Source organism: Abramis brama (assembly GCF_963993115.1).
Source record: "Abramis brama genome assembly, chromosome: 2".
In the NCBI taxonomy this organism is placed as follows: domain Eukaryota; kingdom Metazoa; phylum Chordata; class Actinopteri; order Cypriniformes; family Leuciscidae; genus Abramis; species Abramis brama.
The window spans coordinates 40,990,886-41,010,958 of NC_139964.1; positions in this window are offsets into that span (position 1 = coordinate 40,990,886).

Here is a 20,073-nt window from a genome sequence, read left to right on the forward strand (position 1 = left end):
AAGAACTCACACAAGAATATGGTTTAATGTGAATGTTTATCATTGACTGTTATGTTTTTGGTGTCATTTGAAATGTCTCAAAGTGAGTGGTACAGATATCTCATATCCAGATAGATAAAATAAAAGGTAATAAGGTTTAGAGAAGTTTAGAGAAAACTGGTTAAGCCATTTGAGGGTGGTTTTCCCCATCCCCCATATCACCTGGGCAAACAGGATAAAGGAAGGTGTGCGTGCTCTATCTGGGCTCTTCTTTGCTGGTCACGAATGGAATAGGTGGTCTCTCTCTCTCTCTCTCTCTCTCTCTCTCTTTCTTTCTCTCTCTCTCTCTCTCTCTCTTTCCCTTTTTCTCTCTCTATCTCAGGTGCAAACTGGGTAAGATTATTTGGTGTAACCAATGTATAACCATGTACTAGATATTTGAATTGATTGTGGAATTGATCTCTGATATCTGAAATATTAAATTGTTACATGAGATTATTCTAACTGATCTTGACATTGTTCCTTTAATGGTTAAAAGGAATAGTCAAACATTCACTCGTGATTAATGATCCACAGATATCATTAAACCTTTTCATTTATGGAGTCAGATGAATTAACGAGAGAATACATAACTAAATGTATTGTTAATTTAACCAACCAATACTTTGCATGAGTGAGGACAAGAACAGGTGATGTGTATTGGTATTGAACCTTCCCTGTGTATTGGCGGACCGGCAGATTGGACCAATTTCACGGGCCTTACAGCCAAAAGTCACACCATAACTTCTGAAACAAGTGGTTGGTATTGGCAAGTGCAAAAACTAAAACTCACCTTCAACCTCCGTGTAAGATGCGGTAGCCCGGTCAACTGTGCTAGCATCAGTAGCATCATTGGAATCTGACAATGGCAATGTTGAACTATCATGGGACTTAACAACATCGACCGGATGAACGTCAGGTTTTGTCCCAAGTATTTTGTCGAGGTCATCGTGCCAGGGGAACTTGTCTTTCTCCTTACCTGAGCTGCCTGTTTTATTAAGTGCATCCCGCACTTGTATGTACTGCTGCCGAAGTTTCTTTGCCTTAACCCGGCACTGTTCCACAGATCTATTAAATCCCCTTTCCCTGAGCTGCTTGCTAAACAAAGTGAAGATTTCGCTGTTCTTGTGGGTTTTTGACAGTTGGGACCTAATCAGGCTTCGCACCTCCTCACAACTCCAAGTTTGTCTGCGAGCTGCCATGCTTAAAGTGCAAACTGTCAACAAATATTTCTCCTCATCCCATAATGCACAGCGCAGCTGACTTCGGCAACTGGTTTAGTCCAAAAATGCGCAGTTCTTTGGCAGTTGGTTCTGTTCGAGGTCGGATCACGTTCTCACCACAAACGAACCACTCCAGAGCTCGTTTGAAAGCGTACCGAGACCTCCTCGCTTGTTTGGTCCGCTTTTGGTGCGCACCCGAGTGCGAATGCCGCATTCACACCTGCCCAAACGAACCGCACCAATGGGGAAAACAAATTCTAGTGCGATTCAACCAAACTAAATGAGGCAGGTGTGAAAGCACCCTTTGTTGAACATGAATCAGTTGTACGTCAGCTATGTCTTTTTAGGCCTTTTCCACACTAATGTTTTTGTTTGAAAATGCATCTTTTTCTCTCCGTTTTGGCCTTCCGTCCACACTGAGACTGTGTTTTTGTCCTGCGAAAATGGAGTTTTTTGAATATGCTTTCCCAAATTGCTGAATTTGAAAATGCCGTTTGCTCATTGTAGTGTGGACTTTGAAACCGATATTTGAAAACAATGAAACATGTTTAGACGTGATGCATAATGAACGAATGAATGAATGATATGTATGTTTATATTGCTATTGTGCCCATTATGTGCTTTTCACTTTCACACTGTCTAGAGATACAATATGTTACTTTGTACACTCTTCATATCACAGGCCAGCAAAGATGACAGAAAATATACTTGCAATTGCTGCCGCAGTTGCGTTTTAGACCAAAAATATAACGGTGACTGAGTGCGACCTAGACCCATCAGTGAGTGGTAAGATATTTTAATAAATAAAATGATCCTGCCAGAAGAATAGCATTAAAACTTTATTATGTCTGTTCTGTCTGTATTATCTCAATGAGCTTTTATGAATGCACAATAAGGTGAGTTCAGCGTTTTCCGACGTTTCAGTGTGGATGAGAAACTTTTGGAAAACTCTTGAAAACACTAGTGTGGACGGAGAGCGTTTTGAAACGAAAACACCATTTTCAGATGTATCCAGATTAATATATACGTATAGCCTTAGAGAAACAGCTCTTGGACAAAGGGTCCTCCACATTATATTGTATTTAACATGGTCATGGTGTATCAGGAATTATATAATTAATGGGTGATGTGGATGAGGCAGGGTTCCATTATTATCTCACATCATTGGCTGAGCAGTACCAATCACGCAATATCAGAGATGGTAAAGAACAGTGACTTAAATGACTTAAGCTGACTTAAAAATGATTGAAAATAAGACAAAACAAACTTTAAAATGAGACAAAAGACACACACACACACACACACACACACAAAACAGTTTGTTTTGGTTCTCGAATGTAATTGGCTGAGAGCCTTTTCTAGCCGTGTGATATTTCCCCAGTATCAGCACTGGAACCTTTGTATCATACCTAGGAACCTAGTGTGTCATGGTGGCACCACCATACTTTTTCAAATACTACTGCTGTTGTGTCACGGAATGTAGTTTTAAGAGTTTTTTTAGGCAAGAATGTAGTTATTTAGACTTCAAATATGCGACTTGTACGTAAACACAGGGCATATTTGACAATGTGTTTAGACGTTTTCAGAGATTGAACTCCAGACCGTCAGTGGCCATTCAGTACCCTCTATGAATAACTTTATCTTGGCCAGTCCTTCGGGAATTTGCTGCTGGTTCTTATGTAGATGGTGTTTCAACATAATGTCATGTTGGTTTGGGTTTTGTTGGCGTTCATGTCTTTTATTAGCTCAAACATGACAATCTGGGACTCAGGTCAGGAAGCAGACAGACTGGCTAAACCAACCATCTGCTAGCTCTCTCACATCACTGAGGTCAGATAAATCTGTCACGGTTCATGAATCGGCTGTCTCATGCTGATGTGTCTGCGTGAGTGTAATGGTGTGGGTGTGGTTACTCGTTGTGTTGATTAGTGTCACCAGCTGTCTTCAATCCCAGTTCCCTTTATATGCCCAGTAATTTCCCTCTCATGTTGTCAGATCGTTGTGGTTGTTCCTCGGTGTGTGTCCTGTTCTCGTGCCTCGTCTGCAAAGTTCTTCGTCTGGATTTCGTCAGTTTCTTCGTGTCGTCTGGATGTTCCACGGTTCCTGCAGGTTTCACTCGAGCACGCTGACCACCGCACCACCACCGGATCGCCATCTCGTCCCTGCTTCGTTTGCCACCTGAGTGTTTGTCCCCGACCTGTGTCTTTACATCTGACCACATCTAAATAAACTGAGTTTTACTTGCATCTTGCATCCTCCTGTTATTTCCTCACAGAACGATCTGACCCAACCATGGATGCAGCAAGCACGACCCAGTTCAACGACTTCATCGCTCACAGCATCACACGTATGGACCAACAAGAGGAGAGCATCTCGGGCACAGGTTGTGCGGTGCAAGCACTCGTGAAGCAGGTGTCCGAGCTCACCCAACAAGTACAACTTCTACGGACTCCCACTGCGCCCCCCACACCGCCCGTTCCCCCACCACCAGCGCCCGCAGCAGCGGAGAGACTGGAGCCACGCCTACCCACACCAGAGGGATATTCCGGTGAGCCTGAATATTGCAGAGCGTTCCTCACAAGATGTTCCATGCATTTCGCCTTACAGCCACGCACTTTCCAGAGCGAACAGGCAAAGGTGGCATTTGTATTAACCCTGCTGTCAGGGAGAGGAGCGCTTTGGGGAACGGCGGTGTGGGAGAACGGAGACAACTGCTGCACCTCATTTCAGGCACTCTCCAAAGAAATTAAGAGAGTTTTCGATCGGGTAAGGAGGCGGCCAGATTACTCGCCGGACTGCGACAGGGAGAAGGCTCGGTGGCGGACTTTTCCATTCAGTTCCGCACCCTGGCCGCAGAGTGCCGTTGGAACGAGGAGGCGCAGTGGGATATGTTCCTGCATGGGCTGGCTGACTGCGTTCAAAAAGAAATTTACACAATGGACTTACCGGAGACGCTGAACGGACTGGTGGAACTTGCTCTGAGAGTGGACGCTCGACTGAATTGTGTGACCAGATTGACGCGCCCCAGCCGTCCACAGCCCAGCACGGAGGACCACCAGCCCGGTGGTGCGAGCACGGTCAGCCCCGCATTCAACCACAAGCCCATGCAGGTGGGGAGAGCTCGGCTTTCCCGGGAGGAGAGGGAAAGGCGGAGATCCCAAGGACTCTGCCTATACTGTGGTCGGGCGGGCCACTTCATCCACTCCTGCCCGGTAAAAGAGCAAGCCCGGTAGTAAGTATGAAGCTATCGGGTGGGATCTCCGCCGAGAAGACCTCATCACCATCATCAACCCTCCTCCCAGTAAGACTGAGATGGCGAACGTCGACGCACTGCACCAACGCACTACTGGATTCGGGAGCGGAAGGTAATTTCATGGACTTCAAACTTGCACTTAAGCTTCAGATCCCCGTCACTCCCCTCTCGCACCAGATTACCGTCAACGCACTCAATGGTCAAGAACTCCCCCGGATTACACATTCTACTGAGAACATCACCCTCATCACTTCTGGCAATCACACAGAACTCATCTCATTCCTACTCATGGACTCACCACTTGCACCAGTGGTTTTGGGACACCCGTGGCTTTCCAGACACAACCCCCGTGTCGACTGGTGCACTAACACTGTTTCCACATGGAGTAACCACTGTCATGAGTCCTGTTTAGTGTCTGCCTGTCCCTCTGTGTCTGGTTCTGTGTTTCAGAGTGAGGCAGCGGATTTGTCTAACGTGCCCGCGGAGTACCTCGACCTGAAGGAGGTGTTCAGTAAGTCTCGTGCTGCTTCTCTCCCTCCGCATCGTTCCTATGACTGTGCGATAGATCTACTGCCAGGTAAATCTCCGCCTAAGGGCAAACTTTACTCTCTTTCTGTTCCCGAGAGGGAGGCCATGGAGAAATATATTTCTGATTCTCTAGCCTCTGGGTTCATCCAGCCTTCCTCTTCTCCTGCGGGGGCGGGGTTCTTTTTCGTTGGGAAGAAGGATGGTTCTCTGCGACCTTGCATTGATTACCGAGAGTTGGTACATCACGGTAAAGAATTCTTATCCTTTGCCGTTGATGTCTTCAGCTTTCGAGAGGTTGCAGGGAGCATCCATTTTCACGAAACTGGACTTACGTAATGCATATCATTTGGTTCGCATCAGGAAGGGGGATTAATGGAAAACCGCTTTTAAGGGGCACTTTGAATATTTGGTTATGCCTTTCGGGCTTTCCAACAGCCCAGCGGTTTTCCAGGCACTCGTGAATGACGTGTTGAGAGACATGGTAGATCAATTCATATATGTTTACCTGGATGACATATTGATTTTTTCTTCGTCTCTCCAGGAACACATTCAACACGTCAGACGAGTGCTCCAGAGACTGTTAGAGAATGCGTTTTTTGTCAAGGCGGAGAAATGCGCGTTTCATGCACAGTCTGTTCCCTTCCTAGGGTACATCATCTCCTCTGAGGGAGTGCGCATGGATCCTGACAAGGTTAAGGCTGTGGTAGATTGGCCAAGTCCAGATTCCCGTAAGGCCCTACAGCGGTTTCTGGGGTTCGATAATTTCACCAACCTCAAGAGTCGCTTCGTTTCGGCTCCCATTCTTGTCACCCCTGATCCCACACGTCAGTTCGTGGTGGAGGTCGACGCATCAGAGGTGGGAGTAGGAGCAGTGCTTTCACAACGCGCTTCCTCAGACGACAAGATGCACCCCTGCGCGTTTTTTTCTCATCGACTATCGCCTGCCGAACGTAATTATGACATTGGTAACAGAGAGTTGTTGGCAGTCAAGTTAGCGTTGGAGGAGTGGCGTCATTGGTTAGAGGGTTCGGGGGTACCCTTTATCGTTTGGACCGATCATAATAATCTTGAATACATCAGATCTGCTAAAAGACTCAACTCCAGGCAGGCTCGGTGGCTCTTTTTTTCGGACGTTTTGATTTTGTTCTCTCGTACCGCCCGGGTTCCAAAAAAATCAAACCCGACTCTTTGTCTCGTATTTTTGATCCATCCGAATGCCCGGTGACTCCCGAGTGTATTTTACCTGAGAAAGTTGTCATCTCCACTCTGGTATGGGAGGTCGAATCGAGGGTCAAGACAGCCTTAGAAGGGGTAACGCCTCCGCCTGGTTGCCCACCGAGTCGTTTGTTTGTCCCGGAGGGGTTACGGTCCGACGTTATTCGATGGGGTCATTTCTCCAACGGTTACATGGCCTCCCGATGGACGTGGTCTCTGACAGGGGTTCCCAATTCATATCCAAATTTTGGCAAGAATTTTGTAAGTTACTGGGGGCCACGGTCAGTCTGTCCTCGGGCTATCATCCCCAGAGCAATGGCCAGTCTGAACGAGCCAATCAGGACCTCGAGAGAATGTTGCGATGTTTGGTTGCCAAGAATCCGTCGTCCTGGAGCCAACAGCTTTCTATGGTGGAGTACGCCCACAATTCGTTACCAGTGTCATCCACGGGCCTCTCGCCATTTAAGTGTAGTTTAGGTTACCAGCCACCAATTTTTCCGAGTCTGGAATCCGAGGTCGCGGTTCCCCTCACGCATTCGTCCAGAGGTGCCGCCGTACTTGAACTAGAGCCTGTGAGACTCTACTCCAAGCGGGGGGGCGCATGAAGGCCAAGGCCGATCGCCACCGGTCAAAGCCTCCCGTTTACGTCGTGGGTCAAAAAGTGTGGCTTTCTACCAAGAATATTCCGCTCCGCTCCGTGTCTAACAAGTTAGCTCCCAAATTCATTGGCCCGTTTCCTGTCACCAAAATTATTAGTCCGGTGACAGTCCGACTCAAACTCCCTCCTGCGTACAGGATAATTCACCCCACCTTCCATGTGTCTAAAGTCAAGCCCGTGTTTTATTCTCACATTAATCCGCCTGCCCCGGTTCCCCCCCCGCCGCGACTCGTAGATGGGGAACCCACGTATTTGGTACACCGCATTCTGGACTCGAGACGGAGGGGACGCGGATTTCAGTACTTGGTGGACTGGGAGGGTTACGGTCCGGAGGAGAGAAGTTGGGTACCTGCTAGAGACATTCTGGATCACTCCCTTATCGATGATTACAATCGACAGGTAAGGTTGTCTGGGAACGCCAGGAGGCGTTCCTAGGGAGGGGGGTACTGTCACGGTTCATGAATCGGCTGTCTCATGCTGATGTGTCTGCGTGAGTGTAATGGTGTGGTTACTCATTGTGTTGATTAGTGTCACCAGCTGTCTTCAATCCCAGTTCCCTTTATATGCCCAGTAATTTCCTTCTCATGTTGTCAGATCGTTGTGGTTGTTCCTCGGTGTGTGTCCTGTTCTCGTGCCTCGTCTGCAAAGTTCTTCATCTGGATTTCGTCAGTTTCTTCGTGTCGTCTGGATGTTCCACGGTTCATGGGTTTCACTCGAGCACGCTGACCACCGCACCACCAGCGGAGTGTTTGTCCCCGACCTGTGTCTTTACATCTGACCACATCTAAATAAACTGAGTTTTACTTGCATCTTGCATCCTCCTGTTATTTCCTCACAAAATCCCATCACATAGAGAATCTTTCACCTAGATATCATCACATAGAGACTGTGTCTGTTCCCCAAATTAGGAAATACAAAAAACTCCCAAACCCATTTAAGGGTAAATTTTTTATTGATGTTCAACAAATAAAAAACAAATATAATGCAGATGAACAAATGATAAAGCTCGGGTTGCTGAATATTCAATCCCTTTCTTCAAAAGCACTTATTGTTAATAATATGATTACAGAATACAGACCATAACCTATATGTGCTGTGTTTGACAGAAACTTGGGTAAAACCAATTACATTACTTTAAATGAGTCCACCCGGCAAGATTACTGCTATAAACACAAGGCTCGTTTAAAAGGAAAAGGGGGAGGTATTGCTGTAATTTATAGCAATATCTTCAGTATTTCTCAGAAGTCTAGTTTCATATATAATTATTTTGAAGTGATGGTGCTTTCTGTAACGTTATCTAGTGTAAGTGATAAATCCCGTTTAACATTTGTGCTGGCTACTGTATACAGGCCACCAGGGCACCATACAGACATTCTAAACTCTATTGGAGTTAGACAACACGTGTCAGGACCTACTCATTGTCGTAATCATACTTTCGATCTAAGATTGTCACATGGAATCAATGTTGATGCCGTTGAAATTCTGCAGCAGAGCGATGACATCTCAGATCATTATTTAATCTCATGTATACTTAATTTAGCCAAGGTTGCAAAGCCAACTCTGTGTTATAAATATGGTAGAACTATCACTTCCGCCACTAAAGATTGCTTTATAAATAATCTTCCTGATCAGTTTCATCTCGTGAGCATTCCAGATAGCTTAGAAGAACTCGATGTTGCAACATAAATGATTGACTCTCTCTTTTCCAGCACTTTAGACACAGTTCGATCGCCGAGGAAGTGTTCTCTGAGCTTCGTCAAGGCACAGATCTATCTCTCTGTGTGACCAAGCAAATGGCCTGTCCCATCGGCCGTTCAATGTCGGCTTTAGTCAGCACGGAGAGGCACCTGTGGCTTAATCTGACAGGAATTAAAGAGAAAGATTGTGTGTTTCTGTTAGATTCCCCTGTGTCACCCTCTGGCATGTTTGGCGACTCCATCAATACTGTCGTCACCAGGTTAAGGGAGGTTAAGAAGCAAGAAGCTTTCGTTCAGTTCCTTCCTCGCAACACTCAAGGGGAGGGGCCATCGGCCACCCAACCTCTCCCCGGTCCTTCAAAAGCCAGGGAGGTGAAAAAGCAGAGCGTGGCGAGCCGCGCTCCCCCTCATAAGGATTGGAGACAGGCTCGTTGCGCTCAGCAACCTCCCAAGCCAGACCTCAGGACTATTTTTAATAGAAAGAGGAAGTCCTGATGGTCTGGCCCAGTCTGTTGGGGGTAGCCCCCCGCGGGACAGGGTGCGTACAACTAATCGCCCCTTTCTGTTACCCCCACAAAACCTCTCCATCCCCACCACCTCTGGTGCTTCAGGGGGCAGCGGTTTCCAGAGAAATGTTAGATATTCCGTTGCTTCCTGCTGTCATCCAGGACACGAAACATCTAACATCCCCTCAAAAGGATGTGTTAAAATTGATACCACTCTCAGAGAGTCTGGCAGCATGGAAACTTCTGCCAGGCATTTATGTGTGGGTATTAAGCACAGTACAAATAGGATACAGAATCCAATTTATTCGTTGTCCTCCGCGTTTCAACGGCATGGTCTCCACTTCCGTGAGACCGGAGCTGATGCATGTACTGTCACAAGAGCTACAAACTCTTCTGAGCAAAGAGGCCATAGAACATGTTTCTCTTCCAGAGAGAGAGTCGGGCTATTACAGCAGCTCATCCAGCTCAAGGGGAATGGGAGGGTCATCAGCTGGATTGGCACATCAACTGCCTCGAGCTGATGGCTGTATTTCTGTCCCTGAAATACTTTCTCCCTCAGTTGAGGGGGTGTCATGTCCTAGTGCGGGTGGACAACACAGCAGCAGTCTCTTACATAAAAATCACCAGGGAGTTCTGCGCTCACGCAATCTGAACAGAATAGCAAGGCAGATTTTTCTCTGGGCCCAGGACAAGTTCCTGTCACTCAGGGCAGTGTACATTCCAGGACATCTGAATGTGGGAGTGGATTTACTGTTCAGACATAAACTACAGATGGGAGAATGGAAACTCCACCCAGAAGTAGTGAAACAGATTTGGACCAGATTTTACGAAGCGGAGGTGGATCTCTTCGCCTCCCATCAGACAGTGCAATGCCCTCTCTACTTCTCTCTGAGTCACCCAGCCCCCCTGGTTCTGGACGTGATGGCACACACATGGCCCAAAATGTGCCTGTATGCATTTCCTCCAGTTTTCTCTGCTCCCAGGAGTTCTAGCCAGAGTTCATCAACAAGGTCTTGCCTTGATAGCGCCACGTTTGCCGAACACAGTATGGTTCTCAGAGATAATATCTCTCCTCGACGGCTCGCCATGGCCGATTCCGGAGAGGAGGGACCTTCTGTCTCAGGCGGAGGGCACGATATTCCATCCCAGGCCCAACCTGTGGAACCTTCATGTTTGGCCCCTGATGGGTACCAATTGAAAGACACTGGGCTTTCGCCTGACGTTATTGAGACCATTCTAAGTGCTAGGGCTTCCTCCACTAGAAAGAGTTATACCAGCAAATGGGGTGTCTTTGAAAGGTGCCACCAAGCAGACCATGTCACATTGGGTCAGGGATGCTATTGCTCTTGCTTATGAGGCGTGCGGTCAAGCTTCGCCAACGGGTCTTAGGGCTCACTCCACCAGGGGGGTCGCCTCCTCTAGTGCTCTGGCAAGGGGTGCCCCCTTACAACTTGTTTGTGATGCGGCAGGCTGGTCCTCTCCGCACACATTCATAAGATTTTATAGTTTGGATGTTCATGCCACTCCGAGCTCTCACGTCCTTGAGTCGACGTCACAAGCTAATGTCAGAGGCCTTCTTGCATTCTTGTGAGCACACCTACACAACCGTGAGGGGTCCAGACACCTTCAAGCACGGCGGCATGGGTATTCTCGTTCCCAATGCGCTAAGCAGCGCAGCATCGATTGTAGCTTTTGAAAGTGAACCATCCGGGTTACTTGACTGTAACCCTGTTCCCTGAAAAAGCGGAATGAGATGCTGTGCTGATGTCCCAGGACTGCTCTTCAGACAAAATATCCTGACGATGCACCTTTGGCTCACCTATTTATAACCTTGGATGTGTGCCGATGACGTCATCCACCGAGGCTATATTACCTCCGGGTCAATTCTATTGACGTGTTACACACAATATTCACAGCTGGTCATGATTAAAGACGTTCCCAATGCGCTAAGCAGCGCAGCATCTCGTTCCACTTTTTCAGGGAACAGGGTTACAATCAAGTAACCCGGATCGTCCCTCATTTTAGCCTGCCATGTGCTGTGTATGTGTCATGGTCTGATTGGTTGTTCAGGTCATGTGTTTCTCAGTTCTGTTTTGTCATTGTTTCATTTTTTGATTGTTCTCAGGTGTTTCTTGTTAGTCATTAGTCTCTGTATATAAATAGACCTCATGTTTCCATCCCAACAGAGAGACTACACCACCACCAATCCACCAACTACAGTAAGTTTTTAGTAAATTTTACCCACTGTTTCGAAAACCTACACTGGGATTAATATATAGTATTAAATATAATTATTCTCATCATCAAAGTAAGACATTTACTGATTGAAAGTCAGAGGAACTTTTTGTCCTTTTTTCCTCTGAAGTGGCCCACTGAAAGGGGATTCATGTCACTTTCATCAGTCCTTTATTTAATTCACTGGAAAACATTAAGGGAAAGACCCTCAGACGTGTCATAACAGGATAAATGTGGCTGCAGGTAAAATTATATGATGGTTTGATTTTGGTGTACCATTTGGCTTTTTTGTGTGCTTCCCCTGCTATGATTCACATTTTTCTGATGGGATTGCCATTCTTTAAGTGTATGGTTACATTTTTAATCATGTAATAACTAACCGTCTCAAAGATGACAGTACTTGGTCTCGGTTCATGTTGTGTGAATGTGTTATAATGGCAAACGTTTGTACAATTTAAATACATTTTAAGATTGTTTAAAGGAATGGTAAAAAATAAAAAAAATAATCAGTGAATCATTTCTTCTTTCCCCCTCCAGATTCACCAATGATCCAGCTGATTACTGGCAATTTGGTGGAGGATTTTTCTTTAGCTGCTAGTGTTAGGGTTCAGTCACTTCGGTCTAGTTAATTTCTTGGTTTTGTGAAAGAGCTCTGACAACTCCTGGTCTTGTCTCGTCTTTGTCTGAGTGCGCGGATTTGAGCGTGCTCGAGCTGTGCACTCACTTGTCTATGTGCCTTGTTACTTGTGCGGTGCATGGTGTTTGGATCCCGGCACGTCGGTCTAGTTTGGTTTCAGTTCTGTGTCGGGATTCGGACATCCATGCTCCGCGTGTTTGTTTTCTGTTGTGAGTGCACGGGATGAGCTTTCACTCGTTCTCGTGCGCTCTGTCTTGTCCCGTGACCGTGCGGTTTCGAGTTCGCTCGAGCCGTACGCACTTCCGTCTGCTTGTGTTGTGTCCTGTGTAGCACGCAGTTCGTGTTTACATCGGCCGCGTGCTTTCATGTCATGTTTTGTCTTGTGCTGTGTAGCACACAGCTTGTGTTTTACACTAGCTGTGTGCTTTCATGTTGTCATGTTTTGTGTGAACACGTGGCTTATGAGTTTTCATTAGCTGCGTGAGACATTAGCATTAGTTCATGTCTCCTTTTGTGTGAGCACATATGGCTTGTGAATTGTTTTACTGGCTATGTGTAGGGTGACCTTTGGTTGCTTTGGTGGGGTAGGCCTACTATGATATTAGACTACATAAAATATAATTTAAAACCTGAACCAAACATATTTTTATTCAAAGATCAACAGTCTGTCATAGTCTTTAGTCTGCCACAAAAAACAACAACATTAAAATCATGAACTCAAATTTCATTGTGAAAAAAAACAATGACTGTTGTAACAGTGTGTAAATCAGACCTTTCAGGCTATAGCCTAATGCTAATAAGCCTTATACCAAAATTATTATTATGACTAAATTGTCGGTCATTAAATAAGAAAACTAAATAATTGTGTAGATGATTTGCTTTATGTAACCCGACATCAGACATTAGGCCGAAGTATTTTTTTGCACACAGTGCCGCGACCAATCAATCACTCCTTTACGACTGGCTGCCTGCACATTCACTGTCCTCGCGGCTCCTGCAACTTGTGCTCGCTTATCATTGCATATAAATTCACGCCTACGCTATCTTTGTAGAACTTCAAAAAAAGAAAAAAGATGCTGCATCCAATGAGCAGCCGGCGGGGGGGTTGGCTGTAGGACGACTCAACCTCCACGGACAGTTTTTAATGTTTAATCAGAAAATAACTACTCAAGATTTTGCTTTAGTATCATTTTCGGGACAATTAGGGCCAGATTCAGGATTCGGGACAACAGCTTAGATTTCGGGAATGTCCCAAATTTTTCGGGACATCTGGTCACTCTAGCCATGTGCTTGTGTCTTTTGTCATGTTTGGTGTGAGCACATGGCTTGTCATGTGTTTCCTTGTGCCATGTGCTCTCTTGTTGATTGTCTATCCCCGCCTACCTTGTTACCTGATCATTAATTAATTTGTCAAGTCAAGTCAGTCTTGTTTTCCCCCTCGAGGTAGTTTTTGTTGTCTGTTTTGTTTTATTTTTTATAATTAATAAAAACCCATTTTCCTGCAATTGAGTCCTCTCTTCATCTCCTCAACCTCAGCCCCAAACCCTAACAGCTACATTGCACTAGCACTTCTGGTATGGATTCATTGATCTTTTGTGATGTTTGATTTTACTCAATTTAATAAAAAATTACTTAATTTTATTTACTTAGTAGCCTACTGTTACGTTCAGGTGTGTGTTGGTTGAGGCACATATGAAGCAAGATCCAGTTGCAGCACACTTTATTAAATAGATTCTAAACTTGAACAAACTAGGACAAGAACACAGGAACAGAACAACCGAACGACAGCATAACTGTAGACACAAAAACAGTCAAACAAGAACTCACAAAGACAGGGCTGAAACACAGGGCTTAAATACAGGGGTAAATGAGCTAGACAGGATAACAAGGGGGCGTGGTTAATGGGAAACACCTGGGATGACTAATAGACAGACAGGGAACCACTAAACATGACAGGACACAAAACCACATCGTGACACCTACAATCTATAGTTAGGATTCTGAATTAAAACAGTGTAATGTTTCTCCACAAATATTATCAGAAATACACGGAGCCGCCAGGGCTCAGGCGAAAATTGTTAAAACAATATAAACCTGCATTAAAAGATATAAGCTAAAGAACAACAGACCACAACCCTCTCAGCTCAACACCACAATTTGTTGATTTCTTCGTCTGTTTCAAAGATGAAATCATGACCTTATGATGACAGTAACCGTAACTGACAGATGGAGTAATGTTTAAATTTCTTCAATTTGCAAACCGAAGCATAGTTCAGCGTTGGTTCAACGTCGACATTAGGGTTGTAACGGAATGAGATTTTCACGGTATGATAATCGTCTCAGAAAATTTCACGGTATCCGGTATTAAACAATCATTATTATTATAATCATCAGCTACAATGACCCTTAAATGAATGAAAACAAATAAGTTTTTTTTGGTTGAACATATGGTTTATTAAAACAAACTTTTTTTAATAAAAAAAAAAAAAGAAAACTTTTTATGGAAGTACGAGTCTACCTTTTGAAAAAAATAAGAAAGGAAAAATAAAGCTGCACATCTCCCATTTGAACAAACATGTCTAATCAATTGAATTAATAAAACCTTAACTCATTTTTATTCTTAATTTATTAATTATTATTTAAGGTAAGGTAATAGAGTCTTATGAAATGTATTTTATTTCCTTAGAAATTCTGGGTTGTCTGATATAATTTGTCTGGATTATATGATGTAATACAAATATATTATTGAAAATGCAATCAGATGAAATGTAACAACTTTTGTTTGTCTGCAGACTCTGCACAACATAGGTTTACTAAATTAAAACTCAGACAAAAAAAAAATATTATTTCTTAAATAATGTTTAAATAAACTTTATTATCATTGTTGTTGTTATAACTTTAATTTGGCTACTTTCAATTGTACAACAGTAATATATTTCTTTAAGCTAAACCAAACTTTTATTTTGACAGGTTGTACTAAACTCCTATGAGTTTCAGTCAGAGTGTATTTGACGATGATTCTTTTGAATAAAATTATGAAATGCTCATTTAGTTCTCTCAGAGCAGCTCTGGATATGTTCATGTGTTCACGTCCTCATAGTGGGACGGCAGACGCTTTAAACACCATGAGCGTCACACATACTTAAAGGAATATTTCACCGTTGGAAAGATGAATGTGTATTTAAATTGGGTCATTTATGTAGTAAAAATGTGAAATTATTTTAGAAGTTGGTGCCTTCTAGACTGAAAAAAGCCAGAAAATGTATTTTTGGCTCATGTGGATGAAAGACAACAACTCCCAGAATGCACTTGCTTCTCTGCCCTATGAGGCCACTCCCAAGCCACGCCGACTTCGACTTCATTGGAAGTTAGCTATTGTTACACCATCAGATGGCAGCAAAGACTGTCTTTATAAATGAGTGAGTAGCAAATATTTTTATATTGAAATGGACTTAAACAAGGAAACGGGGATGTTGTTTTTGCTTTAAACAACTCCTTAAGACACAACTTACAAATGCACTGACTAGCGCTGTCATGGGAAATCCCAAGTGCTTAATTATATACACAGTACATGTAATTTTATTTTTTATTTTTATTTTATAATAAATAGAATAGAAGAGTAAGTGTTAGTATTACTGGATCAAGTGCTGCCGAAAAAGATGCATCTTCAGCCGTTTCTTGAAAATGGCAACAGACTCTGGTTGAGTTAGGCAGATCATTCCACCAGTAGGGAACAGTCAAGGTAAAGGTCAGAGAAAGAGATTTTGTGCGTCTTTGAGTTGGCACCACAAGACAACGTTCGCTTACAGAGTGCAAGTTTCTGGATGGCACATAAGTCTGAAGTAATGGGTTTAGGTAAAAGGGAGCAGAGCCAGTGGTTGTTCTGTAGGCAAACGTCAGTGACTTGAATTTGATGCGAGCGGCAACTGGCAACCAGCACAATTTTGTGAGGAGAGGAGTGACGTGTGCCCTTTTCGGCTCGTTAAAGACCACTCTAGCTGCAGCATTTTGGATCAGTTGAAGAGTTTTGACAGTGCAAGCTGGAAGACCAGCCAGGAGAGCATTACAATAGTCCAGTCTGGATAGAACAAACACTTGGACAAGGAGTTGTGTAGCATGCTTTGATAGGAAGGGCCTGATCCTCCTAATGTTGTACAAGGCAAATCTGCAGGACCGGGCAGTTCTAGCAATGTGGTCTGTGAAGTTCAATTGATCATCAATTACAACTCCAGGGTTCCTGGCTGACCTTGATGGAGTTATGGATGACAAGCCTAGCTGAATGGTGAAGTTGTGATGAGGTGTTAGGTTGGCCGGGACTACAAGCAGCTCTGTCTTTGCAAGGTTTAGTTGAAGGTGGTGGTCCTTCATCCAGCCAGAAATGTATGTCAGGCAGGCTGAGATGTGAGCAGCTACCATCAGATCATCAGGCTGAAATGAGAGGTAGAGTTGTGTGTCATTGGCATATCAGTCATAGGAAAAACCATGTTTCTGATCACAGATCACTGATTCACAGATCCTAGTGATGTCATGTAGATGGAGAAGAGAAGTGGTCCAATCACTGAGCCCTGAGGCACTCCAGTAACTAGATGTTGGGTCTTAGACACCTCACCCCTCCACAACACCCTAAAGGACCTACCCTGAGAGGTAAGACTTGAACTATTGGAGTGTGGTTCCCGAGATGCCCTTCATCTTTAGGATTGACAGGAAGATCTGGTGGTTGTTGGTGGTGTCAAAGGCAGCAGACAGATAGAGATGGTCCTCACTGCAGAACACAAAATCCAGGGGGAGGAGTTGGATCCAGATCCAACTCCTCCCACCTTACATATACCTAAACCTACCCATCTCCACCCCCTGATCCCTAAACCCACCCCTAAACCTACCAATCTCCACCCCTTAGATCTGGATCAAACTCCGCCCCCGAGATCTCGTGTACTGCAGTGAGGTGCTACTGGACAGATACAGCAGGATGAGAATTGAGGATTTGGAAGCTGCTCTTGCCAGTCTCAGAGCTTCAATTACTGAGAGCAGAGCAGTCTCAGTTGAGTGTCCACTTTGGAAACCAGACTGATTGTTGTCCAGGAGTTTGTAAGAAAGGAAGAGATCTGATTGAAAATAACTTGTTCAAGTGTTTTGTGATGAATGGAAGAAGGGATACCGGTCTGTAATTGTCCAGATGTTTTGGATTTAGACTGGGTTTCTTAAGTAGTGGGGTTACCCGAGCCTGCTTAAAGCAACACCAAGTGACTTTTGCTCTCGGGGTCCCCCTACAGTTGGGAAACATTATTGTCTTCTACTACTGTCGTAAAATCTGTCATGGTTACACCAGGGGATACACGTGCATTTGTTGACAAGCCGATACCCCCGAACTCTGCAAAAGGAGTTCTCACGTCTTGGGCAGACTGCCTGCGTTGCGTGTGAAATGTCTTCATCCCAGGTACAGTGGCATATATTTCAGCATGTCATATGAATATAATTTCATGGGTTTTATTTTTTTCATCGAAAACTAGCATGTTAGCATTTACTAGCTACCAGATTGATAATTCGCTCCTCTACTAGCATTACTTGATTCATGAAGATAAATGGAGGACCAGATAGCTTCCGTAACATAGCCAGGCAGACAACAAATTCGAAAAACTAGAGATAGTATACAAGCAATATACTTACTAGTCCAACAGTATGACGGCCAAGTCAGCATCGGTCAGGCACCCCTCCTCCTCCTTTAGCTCACGCCAGCGAGCGAAAGCTGGACCAATATTGATACTCGTCCGGTGAAGCAGTCGATTCTGTTCCCTACCGGAATTCCTGTTCCCTTTACGCAATCATACTACAAATCATGCGTAGTTGCGGAGTTACCATACGTACCATCAGAACTGAATACGAGCAAGAAGCACAACTGGATGTACGGGAAGCCAAAAGGTTAAAAAAGGATTGTATTTTTTCCCGAAATTTAAGCGTTTTTTTTTATTTGTATTTTTTTATTAGAAGCGAGTTTTTCCCCATCTGTCAATTCAATCCAGATTATTTCTTTTCAATTTAAAACGTTATTACCGATTTCAATGTAATGTTTATTAAGGCTTTGATTTATTAAGGTTTATTAAGGCTTTGACGCATGCGCTGTCAGCAGACACCGGCTCGTTGAGGGGGAACAGGAATTCCGGTAGGGAACAGAATCGACTGCTTCACCGGCCTTTGATTTTGTCACTCTCCCTTTTTCTCTTCCTAGTCTCCTCCGACAAAACCTTTGCCTTCTTTGGTTTCGTTGCTGCTTCGGCCATGACAACAACATACACACGCTAAACCACACGCTATACATCCGAATTTGAGGAAGTGGGGGGTGGGGGGTGGTGGGGGAAGTGAGGTATGTTGTAAAGCAGTCGAATTTTGTAGTTCTTTTTGTGCTCGGGTTACTACCCGAACCCCAAAGTTCCGTAGTGCCAGTAAAAGCGATACAGACCCCGTCAGGCTATGGCAGACGTGTCATTCAACCTATTGTAAGTCGATGTACCATCACAAGGGTCTTGGAAATATATTATGAAGGTTGAAAAACTACATGGTGTTGCTTTAAATGCTGTGGGAAAGGTACCAGTGTGAAGAGAGGTGTTGATGATGTGCGTGAGTGAGGGTACAACTGAGGAAGAAATGGCTTGAAGTAGATTAGTGGGAATAGGATCAACCGGACAGGTAGTAGGGCGATTGGAAAGGAGGAGTTTGGAGACTTCTGCCTCTGAAAGCAGAGAGATGTAACAAGTTAGCTCAAAGGGGAAATATTAATAATAACTCATAATGATCAGTTATGATTAATTATTAATATTTGGGTCAGTTAATTGGATTAACTTGAGGTAGCTAAATTAATATTACAATCAATTATTCAGTTCCAGCAAACTCTTTTGATTATTCATTTATTCTAAGAAAAGCGTATCTTTCATGGCCACCGAAAAATAATTATTTCTTAGCATGTACAGTGCTTAGAGCATGTAACAAGATCAAGATGAAATGGACTTTGTTACAAGCAGAGAATCAGAACCAAATACATATTGTGCACAAGTTTTATTAACTAAATCACAAACATAACTAAACTAAACAAACATACATTCATTCATACATACATACATGCATGCATAGGTAAAATGGTGAGTGATATGGAACCGGAAGCAGGAAATTGAACTATGGAAAAGATCTATTTAACTATGAAAAGAACCATTAGCCTATCATTTTCAGAGCACCTCATTAAATTGATACTTGCATGGTCTGTGCAGTGGACAATTCTTGAAGTGGTTGAAAATTTAGTTCGTTGATAGGTCCATGAGTGTCAAATGTCACTGTACAAGTTGCAATCGTTTTCTTCTCTGCTGGAGGGAGAAGATATGATGAACTTGCATGGTTATTTCGATGCTGTTCTCATGGCTGGAGTGCAGATTGTGGGCTGCAGGCTCTGGGCCGGCAGGACACGCAGAGCAAATGGTGGGAGTTGCGATGGACTTCGTCCGCATTGAATGAAGACATTGAACTCCTGAGGTTGTCCTTGATGCTGATGTGGTTGAGAGAGTCCTCTCTCTCCTGAGTGAGCACATGGCTGTGGTGAGTCGAAGCCTGCTGCCCTGGGGCCTGGTGAGGCCACGCTGGACAGCACGGCATCCTGAACGTATCGAGAAGCCAAGAGTTGATCATTGCAAGAGTGATGGTAAGGTTACAGTTTTCTTCTGGCTCAACCAATAAGAAAGGGGGAATTTCCAAGTGGGAGATTCCTCTGTTGCTAGGATTTATGACGCTATCTCAAGTGTGGTTAGACATCTGCCTTCCCTTTTGTGTTCATTAATGCTCAGATAGATATAATAAACACATACTGCATTCTAAGAGAAGGTGACGTGCATTAAAGTCTAAATCATTAAATGAGGATTAATTAGATAGGAGGCATGATACAGGTGGGGTTACATTGACCGTTGGTTGTATAATAAAATACATACCGTAGTACATAATAGTGCACAAGACAGTAAATCATTCACACAGTTTCTGGGATGCATGTTCATTTATAGATCAGTTCATCTATGATTAATGCAGCAAAGTCTGTATTAGAGATTGTTTCTGTCTCCCCCATTGTCTCTG